Genomic DNA, 17,492 nt, shown 5'->3' on the forward strand with positions numbered 1-17,492 from the left:
CCGCGCTGCTTTAGTAGTACCTAATATTTGATTACTTTTATTATTTGTCTTCTAAGATTTACACGATTAAAAGGATTTAGATTAATTTGGGTGACGAGGAATAGTACAGACGGCAGAGAGTCGGGTTACATTGTTTTGTGTCATCTATCTAGTTCGATGCTACGTGGCTTTGAGTTCAAATACTCTATCGGTCAACTTTTACTTTTTATTGCTCCTGGAGTTATCCAAAAAAATATATTCTGGAGTTAATTAAATCAACTCTCACTTTGTCACACCGTATGTCAAGTCAACAGAAATTTTTATTTACATCCTGATCTCGCCTGTATTTAGCCAAAATATTATGGAGCTTATATCTTTTATTCTTTACTTCTTTCAGTCATTAGAATGCGGCAAAACTAAACACACACACACACACTTTATTAAGAATCTTAATTACAACTGTCCGGTGAACGGGAACGTGAAACTCTGAGTAGCAGTTTTTTGTGATATTTTTGTAGCTTTAAAAAGCATATTACTCTATCTCCGGTATTCGAGTACTATTTTTTCCCACATTGTTTCACATTTATGTACTTACTCTGGTGTATGTGTGTGTGTGTGTGTGTGTATATATATATACAGCGCTTTGAAGGATTTTAGTCGAATGTGTCGATCCCAAAGTTTATTCTATCGGCCTTTATAGCCGAACCGCTGAGTTAGGAAACTAAAATTGTAAAATATGTGCCTTATCAAAACGGAGAAAATCGAATCTAAGAATGAATCAGTAACGAGTTCTTTTGAAACTACAGTGAAGACGATATACAGATAAACGATTAATGATGAGCTATTCCAAGCAATGGCTCAAAAATATACTTAACCATTAGGAAATGAAAAGAAACTTATTAATATCATCTATTAATTTTACCTCCTCAGCTCAAATCACACAACCTGCTGTCTTTAAAATAGAAAGACATATTGAATACTTACGGCTAGAATGTCTTATCATACGTCTGCTTGTTTAGAGCTGATCTGGGGTTAATCGCCAACACTATCAACCCCATAAATGGACTATTTTTTTTTATAATCCAAATACAGGTGAGATGCAACTTTCATGCTATTAGGTAAAAAGTACGAGGTGTCACAAATACACACACACACACATATATATATATATATATATATATATATATATATATATATATATATATATATATATATATATAATACAAAGAATACATATGCATGTATACACACATATGTACATACATACATCAACATGTGTATATAGATGCATATCAGGGTACAGGACATTAGAACAATGAACTACAGACCACAGAACGAACACACAGGAAAACAGATAGCCACTTGGAATTAATCCTTCGTCAGCTGCCTCTATTCTAACTAGACGTTTCGAAGATGAGAAACGAATTTAATCAGTTTAGTCCTAGATTAGCCATGAATCCAACTAACTTATAATCAAATGCGCTCTACCGTGACCACCACGTTCTATTTTTTTTTTTTTTTTTTACACAGTGTATCTACTTCCGTGCAACGTGTACCCAGGATCACATTAACCAACGCGTCCTCACTTTTTATTATTATTAGTAAAGATTATTAGGATAGGGCGTATAATCCGAAAGGAGATTCGACTGCCATTTCTAGCAGGTTAAATACATTCTCCTTGACATGACGTACTTTAAATGTAGTGTCAGCACCAATAAGTGGACCAAAGCGAAAGACAAACATAAGTGAACTAACCTAGTCACACACACACACATGTGTATGTTGTATGTGTGTGTATTCTTTTGTTCGAGTTCAGTCTCTTGCTACTTCGAGTTTCGCCTGATAGTACACAGGGTCTTCAGAAAAGAGTCGTAATGAATCTTGTTAAATTTCTTCCAACCACACTTGAAGTATTTCAATTTTAACCAGATTTTTTTTTCTTTTTTTTACAGATTTACTACATTGATGTAACTTCTTTATTATTAATTTCTAGAAAAAGACTACTTTTTTTGTCTTTTTAAAATAATCTGGTGAATATTTTAAGTACTTTTAAGTGGTTGGAAGAAATTTAACAAGACCGTCGTAACTTGCCAGAAGACTGCACACCCACAGGCGAAACTCAAAGGAGCAAAATAAAATATATTAATTTCTATTGTTGTGGTACTGAGTAGTCTTCTGTCGGACAGTCAATACTAAATGTGTGTGTGTGTAGGTATATATCTTCGAAACGTCGAGTTAGAATAGAGGCAGCTGATGAATAATTCCAAGTGGCTTTCTGTTTTCCTGTGTTTGTTCCGTTGTCTGTAGTTCATTGTTCTAACGTCCTGTACCCTGATATGCATCTATATACACATGTAGATGAAAGTATATACATATATGTGTGTCTACATGCATATATATATAATTTGTTTCAGTCATTTTGACTGCGGCCATGCTGGAGCACCGCCTTTAGTCGAACAAATCGACCCCAAGACTTATTCTTTGGAAGTCTACTACTTAATCTATCGGTCACTTTTGTCCAAACGCTAAGTTACGGGGACGTAAACAGGCCAACATCGTGGGTGACAAACACAGACACAGAAATGCATACGTATATATGGCGGAATTCTTTCATTTTTCGACTGCCAAATCCACTCGCAAGGCTTTGGTCGGCCCGAGGCTACAGTAGAAGGTGCCACGCAGTGGGACTGAACACGGAACCATGTGGTTAGGAAACAAGCTTCTTACCACACAGCCAACAATAATGATAGATAGATAGAAATATTAATCAGCTGAAATTATAAGGTAACTGAAAAACTGCGAGTTTAATGCACAGTACGCGCACACACACACATATATATATATATATATATATATATATATATATATATATATATATATATATATATATATATATATATATATATATATAGTAAGCTGTATAGTTTCTGGTGTTGATGTTACTACTGTTGTTATTGTCTCAAGGGAGAGCAATCACATTCATAAGGATATAATCTATATTAGTGCGTGTGATTACCGATTGCAAAAAAAAAAAAAACTGTACATGTGTACAGCATCGATTTGATGACATATATCCAACTAGATGCAAACAAGCAAAACAAACAAAAAAAAACTAATACACATAATCTTTAGTTTACATTCTTTCAATTCTGATTTAGGACACAGTCCTGTCACACAAGCTAAAACATTACATAACAAAAATCTCTGTTGCATGTGGTATTAAATTGTCTTGGCACTTTTAACTAACCTTTTATCTATTTATATTTCAACCACCCTGTTCTGTAGAGTTTGTAAAATAGAGAATTAAGAAAAGTAGTTAATTGTCATTATTTCATATACAAGGAAATGACATAAACAAGAGCAGGAAGTTTGAACATTAAACATATATGATGTAAATTTTTACTATTCCACCCGCCTATGTTTAACCCTGAATTTGTTTCGGGTAGAATGTAACCAAAGAACTTCATAAGACTTAAGAGGTAAGATGTGATTTGAGAGAGATTCCGCTGTTATTTCTAGCAAATCAAATGACCACGTAGCGCACTCCCACACTTTCTTTGGAACATAAATTATACAAAAGAATGTAGGTGGCAAATATAAACATCCATAGAAAACGGCCTAAACTTGTCCGAAAAGAAATACCAACAGTTCTTTTCTCGCCTAAATTTTACATTTTTTTTTCTTGTTAATGTTGGTAATTTTGTGCAACAAAAAGTTAATTAATACCATATCACATATATCATACGCAATCTGTAAACGTATGTGAGTTTGTATAAGCCAATAACACTACCTCATTGTTTTTAGAATATGATAATCAGAGACACAGACAGACGGAGAAAACAACAACACTATATAACAAAATAATACTATTTCTCATTCATTATTATAAAAATCAAGAAAAGGTTGAAAAGAAGAAATGAATACGGCATCGATTTTTGACAAATGTGAAGTTCTTAAATAAAGGTTTGAAATGTTGACATTAAAATTAAGGTAAGACGTAAAGGAAAACAATGATTCAATTAAGGTCATCATCTGTCTATCATCAGTTTATATAAAAGTACACTTATAGCGAGTAATAACTTTAGACATGATATATTATTTAACTTTAGGTTAACAAATATGATTATGTGGTTTGTTTTTAATCACTGGTCATTTTAAGGATTGCAAATATTCTACGTCCATAGGGTCCCCGTTTGGTAATCAACAATCAATATGAAAGCCACTGATAATATCTATTATAGTTAAAGACTATCTAAGTAACTATGTGTGCATGTGTGTATGAGAGAGTGTGTGTCTTGTGTTGTTTAATTGCATACATATGGTTAGACAATTATTTGTCAGGATATAGTAACAGATTGTTGTTATAGCAAAAAGATATATACACACAGCGAGACAAAATTTAGGTCGAAATAGAATCCCTTGATGCAAACAAAATCGACAATGAATGAAATTCGTATGATTTTACTATCCTTTCTCCCACGCTGTCTACAAGGAACAAATTATTGAGAAAAGAATATATGGAATTTGAAATTATGATTTCAACGCTGATGAGAATAAAAAGAAAAAACACATCGATAATCATCAATTATTTGCCACAAGCATAACAATACATTACAGATAAGCAAACATCGATTGCGAAAGAAGATTACGGTACGTATTAAATTTGACAAAGAAGCGAAGCCTAAGGGTTTATAAATGAGGGTACTGATGGTGGTCAGATTGTGTAATGTTCACGCTTTTATCAAAGAATTATTACTAATAATGATTTCTAAAAATTGGCACAAGGCCACGCATATTTTTGTGAGGAGGGTGTATGGCCGAATATCAAAATCGATACCCAAATACCTGACATGGTACTTTATTAAATTAACCCCTCTTCTCCATCGAAGAAAGGAATGACAAAAGTTGAATTCGGAGGAATTCTGATATAGTGACAGGACCAAATAGTGAGCTTCTAAGTGGTCGCTCGATTTCCAAGAAATAACAGTTAAATCTTCCGTAAATCGAATCACCATTCGTCTTAAGTAAAATAGCAAAAAAACACATTGGCTAATGTAGTCATAAAAGGACTGGATGTCACAGTTGGAATGCCGCTTGCTCACAGCCAGTTCTACCCGGTCAGGGTTGACCGGGATGAGGGTAGGGAGTAAACAACAATTGACAATAATCAATAATGTTTTCTTTAATAACCATTAAGGGTTGACAAAGACATCGAAGACGGGGTACAGAATGAAACAGTATGGAATATCATAAAAAAAGGTATGTAAACAGGAAAATAATAATAATAATGGTTTGTAATGTTATGAAATATTTGCACTCACCTTATCTGGTATATATATATTTTGGAGGGAGGGTTTGCTGAAGGAGTGACACTCTAAAATGTGTGAGATTCAGAAGAGAACAAAAACTATCTTTTTTTCTCTTCTCTCTCTGTCTTTGAATATGTTTATTAGAGACAGACAGAAAGGCAAGTGTGTGTGTGTGTGTGTATGTATGTATGTATGAACCCGAATGAGTTTTTGTTGTTTGATGTAAAAATAATGGCTGCTGCTTGTCACAACAGAAAACTAACCCTGGCTCGTCGTCTGCAATACAATGTCCGTGCACATTAAACCTTAAAACACCTCAATCGTTTTTTTTTATATATTCTTTACGGAGAAACCTTCTTTGTACTTCCTTTTCCTCCTTTTTCTTCCTTTTTTTCTTCTTCTTTCAGTATTGCTTTGAAAAAACTCCGATCCCGATGTTATTCGGAGGCATTTTTTTGGGTTCCTTCGTATTCTCCGGTTTTAAGGGAGACCCCGAGAGGAGGAAGAGAATGAAAAAAATAATAGCATCAAAGAATTAAGTGAGACAAAAGAAATAAGTGATATTATACAACACCATATTGGCCATCTGTAAACTTTTAGGCTAAATGACGTGGTGGAGTGTCGTCTTGTGATTTTGTAGTGAAGAGCTACCATGCAAGGGGACATAATTCAATTTTTATCACTGCTTTCATTGCAATTCCATTCACGGAGGTGGCAACCAGAAGTATTGTTACCACACCGGACAAAATACTTTGCGGCATTTCTTCTGGCTCTATGTTCAGAGTTCAAATGCCGCCGAGTTCGACTTTGCCTTTCATCCTTTCTCGGTCGATGAAATAAGTACAGTTGAGCACTGGAGTCGATGTAATCAACCAGCCCCCTACACCCTATCAAATTTCTGGCCTTGTGCCTATAGTTGAAAGGATTCTAATTCCATTCAGCAAGCTGGCAGAATCATTAGCACATTTGGCAAAATGCTTAGCAGCATTTCTTCCAGCTTGGTATTCTGAGTTCAAATGCTGTTGAGGTCAACTTTACCTTTCATCCTTCAGGAGTCAATAAAATAAGTACCAGTTGAACACTGGAGTTGATGTAATCGACATACCCCCTCCCTTAAAATTGCTGGCCATGTGCCACAATTTGAAATCATTATGATTCTATTCATCTTTAGTATTTTATCTACAAAAGATTTTAATGGCTTAAAATTTTCAGCATCATTTTTATCATAATCAGAACAGCAGGTGTTCATATATTCATAAAGAGAGCTGATACAACAGTTTGTGCAATAAACCTCAGCAGACTTTTATATATGGACTGTTTGTGTAATGAACCTCAGCAAGTTTTTATATATGCAAAATGGTTTCAAGAATTGTTTATATTATGAACCTTAGCAGGTTTTTGTCCATATTTTTGCTGTGTTGTTTCTCTCCAAATAGCAGTGTATCAATAAGGGCCTTTTCTAAGGCAGCAAGCTGGCAGAAACATTCGCACACCAGGCGAAATGCTTAGCGGTATTCGTCTGCCTTTATGTTCTGAGTTCAAATTCCGCCAAGGTCAACTTTGCCTTTCATCCTTTCGGGGTCGATAAATTAAGTACCAGTTGCGAACTAGGGTTGATCCAATCGGCTAGCCCCCTCCCCCAAAATTTCAGGTCTTGTGCCTAGAGTAGAAAAGAACAAGGACCTTTTCTGGAGTATTGACAATAACTATGAAGAAATAATATTTGAACAAAAATTAGTGAATAGTAATACAGAAAATGTGAGTAAGGAAAGCATGGTTGTTTGAGTCTGTTTGGTATATGATGAAAGTAAATATGTCTTCAGCATCAAAATGTACAGTTGCCAAAACAGGTTGAATGTCTAGTCAGCCATGCCATATCGTCAGCATCCAATCTGTCACATCCAATTGTCTCATTCTGTAGTTGTTTGGCTTGGAGTCATAAAACTGCTTGATCAGGTCTGACCTGGGGCTATACAACAACAACAACAATAAATTCTATATCATGGGTGAGTGAAAGAGTATGGAATTTGTTTCCTGTGATGGATGCTGTTCTACTTTATTGGAGAAGATACTTGATCAGCAGCATTTTCACTTTTAAAACTATATGAGTTGCTGTCAGTTTAGTCAGTACAGTATTGTTCTTTAAAGAACAAATCCACTCCACTCCAATCTTGTCAGAAAACTTCAATCAACTGATCTTAACGAAGTTGTTCCCCTTATCTAGCTTTTTAATTTAGATTTTAAACACTTCTAGTGAAAGTTTTTGTTAACTAATTGATCTGATAATCTCAGCTAATCAAAGGTTTTCAACTTATTATATTAATTATATAAAACTCTTGCATAGTGGTATTTAGTAAGCTCAGTATTTCTTCTGAAGTGTTTTCCTTCAGTCATATTGTTATACTTTGTGGAGGTGCAATGGCCCAGTGGTTAGGGCAGCGGACTCATGGTCATAGGATCGCGGTTTCGATTCCCAGACCGGGCGTTGTGAGCGTTTATTGAGCGAAAACACTTAAAGCTCCACGAGGCTCTGGCAGGGAATGGTGGTGAACCCTGCTGTACTCTTCCACCACAACTTTCTCTCACTCTTACTTCCTCTTTCTGTTGTACCTGTATTTCAAGGGGGTCAGCTTTGTCACACTGTGTCACGCTGAATCTCACCTAGAACTACGTTAAGGGTACACGTGTCTGTGGAGTGCTCAGCCACTTGCACGTTAATTTCACAAGCAGGCTGCTCCATTGATTGGATCAACTGGAACCCTCAACGTTGTAAGTGACAGAGTGCCAACAACAACAACAACAATTGTTATACTTTAAGCTAAAGGTACCACACAGAGTTTGTGGCAAAAGCACTTATCATTCTATGATTCAATCCATTTAAAAGCAAGCAGACATTACTGGATTACAGCACTATCCCACCATAAAATTTCCCTTCTCACACAATATGCAGCTGGATCTCCATATAATTACTAAGTGTTTAATTCAAATTCCACTTGAGGGTGTAACATAGTGGGCGATGGCATTTTAACTTCTGTTGTGTTCATCACTATGTTTATAAGGTTACCGTTGGTGTTCTAACAACTGTTTTATAACAAAAGCCAACAAAGGAGCCTCTACATAGTCATTTGATATGCTAAAAATATTAGCCAAATATCCCTCAAATCAAATCTACTTCTTTCTTTCTTTTATATTTGGGGGAAAAGGCAAGAACACATTTATGTAACCAGGATGCATTTATGTTATCATTTATGTAATCAGTAAAATAAAGTAATAAATAATAATAATAATAATAATAATAATAATAATAATAACAACAGACTCCATCAACTGCCAGAGGGGTGAGCTAGTGGTAATAGATAGCTTCCATTATCTAGGCAACCAAGTTAGTTGCAGAGGTAAATACTCCAAGAGCATAGCTGTAAGAATAAGATTAGGCTGGGCAAAGCTCAGAGAGTTCCTATCTCTGCTGGCAACAATGGGTCTCTTTCTCAGAGTGAAAGGCAGATTGTATGATGCTTGTGTGCAAACAGCTATGCTACATGGCAGTGAAACATGGGCTGTGACAGCCAAGGACATGTGTAAGCTTGAATGAAATGAAGCCAATATGCTTTGCTGGATGTGCAATGTCAGTGTGCATGTTTGACAGAGTGTAAGCATCTTGAGGGAAAAGTTAGGCATAAGAGGCATCAGATGTGGTGTGTGAAAGAGACAGCTGTGCTGGTATGGCCATGTGATGCATATGGATGAGGACAGCTATGTAAAGAAGTGCTGATCTCTAACTGTAGAGGGAACCTGTGGTAGAGGTAGACCTCAGGAAGACATGAGATGAGATGGTGAAGCATGGTCTTTGAACTTTGGGCCTCACAGAGGCAATGACTAGGGACTGAGACCTTTGGTGATATGTTGTTTTTGAGAAGACCTGTCAAGCCAAGTCAAATCGCAATCATGGCTGATGCTGGTGTCACATAATTGGTACCCATGCCAGTGACACATAAAAAGCACCTTTCGTGTGTTGGGCCTCACAGAGGCAAAATAGCTGAGCTTTTTTCGAGTGTTGTGCCTCATGGAGGCAATGGCCGAGACCTTTGGCATTATGTCGTGCTTGAGAAGAAGACTCATCAAGCCAAATGTAATCGCCATTGTGGCAGATACCCGTGTCACACAAATGGCATCCGTGCCTGTGGCACATAAAAGCACCCATTATACTCTTGGAGTGGCTGGCATTAGGAAGGGCATCCAGCTGTAGAAACCATGCCAAATCAGACGGGAGTCTGGGGCAGCCTTCCAGCTTGCCAGCCCCTGTCAAACCATCCAACCCATGCCAGCATGGACAATGGATGTTAAATGATGATGATGATGATGATGGTTACTGCCATTGATTTCAAATTTGTAAGTGTTTGAAGGAGAGGATTTAAGAAAAAAAAAGTTTAAAAATAAATTTGCTTGGGATTGGACAGATGTGTTTGTGATTACAGGATATAATTCTTTTATTGTTCTGTTGCTTCATCTCATTGTTTTGGTGCATCATGACATTTTACACCATGCAGATAAATCTGAGCAACAACTTCCCCAGGATGTCAAATATAAGCTGTAGAAATTTTAGTGATTGCTTCAACTTATCCTTATTCTTACACATAAGGACAGGTCTTCCTTTAACACAGTATCCCTCTACTTGTTGGCTATACAAAAAAACTTTTTCAGAACTTTTCAGTACTTGTAGCCTTAGATATTGTAATATTAATTTCATCATCAAGAGTACTCTTAAAGTTTATTGTACTTCCGAGATACTTAAATAATCCAACCCACTTGAGTGGCTTATTGTCAATCATCACATTTAAATCTTGAGTATGTTCTGTCCCAGGCTTTGGTTGGAATAAAACTTCAGTCCTCTTGATTTTGATAGTCAGGCCAAATGCATAGGTTGCTGTAGCAAACCTGTTGGCTATTCCCTGAATTCCCTCAAATGTTTGAGAAATCAAAGTACAATCATCAGCAAACAGGAAACCATGAAGAAATTCTTCCTTGGTCCTTGCCCTTTTAGGTTTAGTAGACCTCCTGTGCATAACTGAATTTTTTTTTTAGGTTTGTGGATCTCATTTGTTATTGAAGCCTGTGCAGCAAATTTCATCTTCAGCACTCTTGAGCTACCAACCTTGCATCCAACAACCTTTTCCCCACATGGCTTTAATATGCACCAGAGTCTAGTTATTTGAACAAGAGAGTGTGATGGGTGACACAAACCTGTATGACCTAAAACAAATTAATAATAATAATAATAATAATAATAATAATAATAATAATAATAATAATAATAAGAAGAAGAAGAAGAAGAAGAAGAAGAAGAAGAGCAGCACAGTAGCAGCAGCTACCATGTCACAACTTTAGTAATGCAATTCCTGATTATATGGTCTCATAACGAGCAGACTAACATAAAGAAGTCATGTGATGTATGTAACTTTATCTTCATGACAAACTAAATACAGACAACAGAGTAGACACACACCACATACACACACACACAGTCATATAAATATTAAGTGCTCAGTTTTGGTGGTTCTTGTTCTATCTACTCATTGAATTAATATGTAAATAAATGGTTGAGTATTTCACACACACACACACACGCACACATATCCCCATCAACACAATTCCTTGGTAAAATCAGTGTGGCACAATGTGGGTCATGGTTGTACCTTTGGATTACAAGTACAGTTCATCTGATGGGTTTCTTTATAGTTTTCATTTGCCCAGTTTCACTTGCAAGGCATGGCTCAACCTAAGGCTATGGCAAAAGACTCTAGCCCAATGTGCCTCACAGTTGGAGTTAACCTGGGATCTTTTGATTGCTATATAAACTTCCTTACCACTCTGCCAAGCATGCAACCTCATTTACACACCTTTATACAGAATGTAAGCAAACTGGTAGAGTTGTTAGAACATTGAAAAAATGCTTTGCTATATTTATTCCAGCTGTTTATACTCTGAAGTCAAAATAGTGTACTTATAATAATTCTTTCTATGATAGGCACAAGGCCTGAAATTCTTAAGGAGGAGACTAGTTGATCATACTGACCCCAGTGATCAACTGGTATTTATTTCATTGACCATCAAAAGGATGAAAGGCAAAATTGATTTTGGTGGAGTTTGAACTCAGAGTTTATAGACAGACAAAATACTGAGTCATTTTGTCCAGTATGTAATGATTCTGCTAGTTCTCTACCTTAATGTGTTTCCAGGGCCGGCCCTAGGGTTAATGGTGCCCCAGGCAAACTGAACTTCGGCATGTACAAGCTGACAATCATGGAAATTTCCATGTCTTTGTCACACCCTCCTTGGTGCCCCCTAGCACATGGCACCCCGGGCAACTGCCCAAGTTGCCAGTACCTTGAACCGGCCCTGTATGTTTACAATAATAAAAAAAGAGATAAACATTTTTGTTATTAACATGTTCTATTTGTTTCTATTTATTTTCTTCATGTGTGTGTGTGCACTTTCTTGTTTTTTTCTCTTACATGTACTGCAGCAATTCAAACCTGATTAATGAGAATGTTTAAGTAGAACATATATGACCTATTACAGTTTTTTCCACATAACTAAACAACAGATATTGTGAGCCACTCCTAACAGTTATTATTCTCATAATAGCTCAAGAGCTAATTTGCAAGTATTTTCTCTTATTGATATAGACTTCATTTTCTGTATTTAACCAAAAATTTTGTGCACAGGATATAAAGCAAACAAATTCATAAATCTCTGGTAACTTGAGATTTTAATTATAGTGTTTGTGCTAAGAGTCAAGAAATACGCTTATTGGCTTTCAAGGTGTCCAGTATGGCGAGTACCAAATTATTGATAAAAGACAATTAAACCAGTTAGCTTAACTGCTAAATAGGTACAGAATTTTGGCTGTGTGATTAAGTTTCCTTCATATCCATTCAGTTTCAGGTTCTGTCTCATTGAGCAGTAAGTTTGGCAAGTAAATATTTCTTCCAAAGCCTTGGGCTAACCAACATTTTGTGATTGGAAATTGGTAGATGGAAAGTGTGCAAAAGCCTGGTTTTTTACACACACATACATATTGGTTTCAAATTTTGGCACCAAGCCAGCAAGTTCAGGGGTGGGATTAAGCTGATTACATCAATCCCAGTGTTCAACTGGTACTTATTTTATTGACCCTGAAAGGATGAAGGGCAAAGTTGATCTCGGCAGAGTTGGAACACAGAATGTAAGGAAGGACAAAATGCCACAAAGCATTTTGTCCAGCATGCTAATGATTTTGCCAGCTCACTGCCTTAAACACAGACATATATATGCAATTAGACTCTAATTTGGATTCTATCTGAATAATGCAATTGTATCTACCCCAACAAAGTGGCAACTAACAATAAGTGCACATAACGATGCAAATTTTGCAGTGTGCATTAGTTAATTACTGCAGAAACATGTGTAGGTGCAGAAATGAAAAAAAATAATTAACTGCTGAATAAAACTGGATATAAATCTCTATTCTCTTTTATTATAAAAATTCATTATTTTCTCTACCAAAAACATGCAGTTGCTATAGAAACATGGATTTACTCATGTGAAAATAAACTGACTCTAGTAAATCAAACTAACTGGAAATTTTTATAGACTCATGGAGGCTAGCCGGCATTAATAACTGGTACATGTGACTATGGTACCCACATGGAGTTTATATCCCTACCAACAGTAATTTGGAAACTTGTAGATTGTTGGTGATTTTTTTCCTCCATCTTCCTTTTCTCTTGGACTTTTCTACGTGGCAGTGAAACATGGGCTGTGACTGCTGAGGACATGCGTAAGCTCGCAAAGAATGAAGCCAATATGCTCCGATGGATGTGTAATGTCAGTGTGCATACTCGACAGAGTGTAAGTACCTTGAGAGAAAAATTGGACTTAAGAAGCATCAGTTGTGGTGTGCAAGAGAGATGATTGCTCTGGTATGGTCATGTGGTGAGAATGGATGAGGATAGCTGTGGAAAAACATGTGTAGTTTGATGCAGCACAGGAACTTACTGACATCAGTGGTGGGTCCCAAATTTGTCACAGTGGGGCATGAGAGGTATGAAGCAAAGACATCTGCTGAGGAGTGAGCATTTGGCAGTGAATAAGGAAAGGTTGGGTGGTATAGTAGAAAGCAAAGCTTGATGATTTAAGTAGAAAGAAAGGAGAAAGATTTAATCAGAATATAAAACAATAGAAGAACCAAGGAAAGAGGGATATACACATAATGATTCATTATTGCTGGATAAATAGACTGTCTTCGGAAACCTCACAATAGAATGTCCGATATAAAAAAGCTCTTTATGTGTTGAATGAATGACCCTTTTGTATATTTTATAAGTAGTTTGCTTTTATAAGATTTCCTTTCTATAGTTTGTGGTAATATTGTTTAAGAGTTGATTGTTCATGTTTTTTGTTTAATTCATATACATCATCTATTTATTTGTGAATGCGATAGTTTTATTGGATTTCTTAATGTTCTTCATATCAGAGTGTGGATTAACTAGAAAACTCATTTAATTTTAAATAATGTCAATGGTGGAATTAAGAAAGTGACAAAGATCCTTCAGTGAAACAATAACAACATTGTTATCATCTAATTTACAATATCAGGAACAAAAGTCAGTGAAAATTCATTTAATTCTATACAGCTGGATTTTATCCTGTCATCTTGAAATGATTACTTACAACCATTTCTTAGACTTTGTTATGGCACACAATACCATCAATGATAATATTATAGAAACCATTTTGCATCCAATGAAAATTTTGACCTTTCAGGAAAACTCTACATGGATTATAAACAACATCTGCATATAAAAAGATATGTGATACCTCCAAAACTTGAGCTGAAAGAGCAAAACTGATGACATCAGTTGGAATCAGTCTAACATTATTCTAAAGAATAAGTCTAACATTCAAGGTAGGAGAATTTTCTTATTTGTTGCTGACCGGTGTTATTAATGGAATTACATGATTGCAACTGTAAATTGTTTTTTTAAAAACTAGTTTGCAACAGCTGGAGGAGAGAAGGTTGTAATAGTTGTAAAGTTGCTGAGAATAAAGAAAACAGAAAAAAAGCAAATATAAATCTAAGAAACAACTCAACTCACAGAAGTTTTTTTCACTGGTTTGATAGAGAATTTCTAATTTACAAATAAAATTGAAGCTTGATTTCATTGTTGGAACTGGATTGTGTTGTTAAACTGTTTCTCCTTTTCTTCCTACTATATAAGCTTGGTAAACTTTGCCTTTATTTATGTTTATTGAACAAGTCACAACACAATAAGACTGCGAAGTTTCAGTGTATTCATTCTGTTGCAAGTTCAATATATCAACAACTTTGTCAATAATTTCCTACAATCTAGGCACAGGCATAGCCATGTAATTAAGACATTCGTTTTCTAACCATGTGCCTAACCTGGTTCACCATAGTACATAGAGCAAAATGACTTTTACAATAGTCAAGAGCTTCACACTGACCAATGATGTGAGTAAAATTTGGTATTTGGAAACTGTGTACATAGTATTTGTATGTGTATGTATGTAAATATATATATATATATATATATATATATATATATACATACATACATACAGGATGTGACGGGTAAATTGTCACCATTTTATATTTTTTATTTCACACACGCACATTGTTTTTGATTTTGTCAACAATACAGTATAATAGGGTCAGTTTTTGATTTTGTTGACTACACAGTATAGTAGGCTCAGTTGGGCACTGTCTGTGAGAAAAACAGTACATCATCATCATCATCATCGTTTAACGTCCGCTTTCCATGCTAGCATGGGTTGGACGATTTGACTGAGGACTGGTGAAACCGGATGGCAACACCAGGCTCCAGTCTGATTTGGCAGAGTTTCTACAGCTGGATGCCCTTCCTAACGCCAACCACTCAGAGAGTGTAGTGGGTGCTTTTACGTGTCACCCGCACGAAAACGGCCACGCTCGAAATGGTGTCTTTTATGTGCCACCCGCACAAGCCAGTCCAGGGGCACTGGCAACGATCTCGCTCGAAAATCCTACAGGAGCCAGTCAGGCGGTACTGGCAACGGCCACGCTCAAAATGGTGCATCTCATGTGCCACCCGCACAAGAACCAGTCCAGGGGCACTGGCAACGATCTTACTTGGCTTGCCGGGTCTTCTCACGCACAGCACATTTCCAAAGGTCTCGGTCAGTAGTCATCGCCTCGGTGAGGCCCAATGTACGAAGGTCTTGCCTCACCACCTCAGCCCAGGTCTTCCTGGGCCTACCTCTTCCACGGGTTCCCTCAACTGTTAGGGTGTGGCACTTTTTCACGCAGCTATCCTCCTCCATTCTCACCACATGTCCATACCAGCGCAATCGTCTTTCTTGCCCGCCACAACTGATGCTTCTAATGTTCAGCTTTTCTCTCAAGATACTTACACTCTGACGGGTATTCACATTGACATTACACATCCAACGGAGCATACTGGCTTCATTCCTTGCGAGCTTACGTATGTCCTCAGCAGTTACAGCCCATGTTTCACTGCCATGTAGCATGGTTGTTTGTACGCATGCGTCATACAGTCTGCCTTTTACTCTGAGTGAGAGTCCCTTTGTCGCCAGCAGGGGTAAGAGCTCTCTAAACTTTGCCCAGGCTATTCTTATTCTAGCAGCTACACTTTCAGCGCACCCACCCCCACTACTAACTTGGTCGCCCAGATAGCGGAAGCTATCGACTACCTCTAGTTTTTCACCCTGGAATGAGATAGAAGTTGTTTCCTGTTTGTTTGCAGTCTTTATTGCACCTGAACATCTGCCACAAACAAAAACTAACTTGCTAGTTAACCTGCCTTTGATGTTGCTGCACCTCTTATGTGTCCATAGCTTGCACCGGGTACATCTTATAGAGTTACTACCTACTCCTTTTCTACATACTGAGCAGGGCCATCTACCTGAAGGGGTTTGTGTTTTATCTACCTTCCTACTTATTAGGATTTTGGTTTTAGCTAGGTTGACTCTAAGGCCCTTCAATTCTAGACCTTGCTTCCACACCTGAAACTTCTCCTCTAGTTCTGATAGTGACTCCGCAATTAGGGCAAGGTCATCAGCATAGAGGAGCTCCCAGGGGCAACCTGTCCTGAACTCCTCTGTGATTGCCTGGAGGACTATGATAAATAAGAGGGGGCTGAGGACGAAACCTTGGTGGACCCCTACCTCTACCCGGAATTCATTGCTGTACTCATTTCCAACCCTCACCTTACTGGCAGCATCTCTGTACATGGCTCGCACAGCTCTCACTAACCATTCTTCTATCCCAAGTTTCCTCATTGACCACCAGATAAGGGATCGGGGGACCCTGTCAAAGGCTTTCTCCATGTCAACGAAAGCCAGGTACAGAGGTTTATCCTGAGCTAGGTATTTCTCCTGCAACTGTCTCACTAGAAATAAGGCATCAGTAGTGCTTTTACCTGGCACGAACCCAAACTGCATCTCATCTAAATTGATTCGCTCCCTAATTAGTTGGGCTATGACCCTCTCTGTAACTTTCATAACCTGATCTAACAGCTTGATGCCTCTGTAATTATTTGTATCTAAAGCGTCACCTTTACCTTTGTAGCAGTTGACTATGATGCTGCTACACCAGTCATTAGGTATGACTCCTTCGTGTATCACCTGGTTCGTAATACGGGTGACTAGGCTATAGCCAACACTGCCAGATATTTTGAGCATCTCTGCAGTGATTCCTGATGGGCCGGGGGCTTTCCCGGTCTTCATACTCTTAATTGCTTTATCTACCCTGGTACTATCAACTCGGATAGCTGGTCCCTCTATTGGGTCGACATACGGCAGGCTCTCTTTCTCCCATTCATTCTCTTTATTAAGCAATCTATCGTAGTGGCATCTCCAGACCTCTTTCTTTGCATCCTCATTTAATGCAAGCGTACCATCATCCAAGCGAACACATTTCTCTCCTACAACATCACTATTCTCTCTCCTACACTGTCTTGCAACACGAAATACCTCGAGTCTTTGGTCCTCACGGCACAGAACATTGGCAAATCTTTCCTTATAGTACCATGATATAATTCACTCAACCAGAAATTTGGAAAGGACATGCTGTATTGCTTAACATATGTGCTGAAAGCTCCAAATCAAACATTTCAAGAGTGTTTGGATGTCAATCTGAGGACA

At 37.4% G+C, this 17,492-nt stretch overlaps 1 protein-coding gene across 8 annotated transcripts in view; it reads right to left on the bottom strand.

Annotated features, from left to right (window-relative positions):
• Positions 1 to 5,908, bottom strand: part of LOC106879283 (Golgi-specific brefeldin A-resistance guanine nucleotide exchange factor 1) — a 98,371-nt gene extending 92,463 nt beyond the window's left edge. For 4 of the 8 annotated variants that reach the window (XM_089357904.1, XM_089357899.1, XM_089357902.1 and 1 more), the window contains exon 1: positions 5,301 to 5,908. The gene's annotated coding sequence lies outside the window, so the exon portion shown is untranslated. Of the gene's footprint in view, positions 1 to 963; positions 1,109 to 5,300 lie in introns of those variants that run through there. The other 4 variants (XM_089357905.1, XM_089357901.1, XM_089357903.1 and 1 more) reach the window with 1 other exon arrangement.
• Between the last annotated feature and the right edge of the window lie 11,584 nt (positions 5,909 to 17,492).

The sequence above is a fragment of the Octopus bimaculoides genome, chromosome 9, assembly GCF_046866305.1.
Source record: "Octopus bimaculoides isolate indiv1 chromosome 9, ASM4686630v1, whole genome shotgun sequence".
Lineage (NCBI taxonomy): Eukaryota > Metazoa > Mollusca > Cephalopoda > Octopoda > Octopodidae > Octopus > Octopus bimaculoides.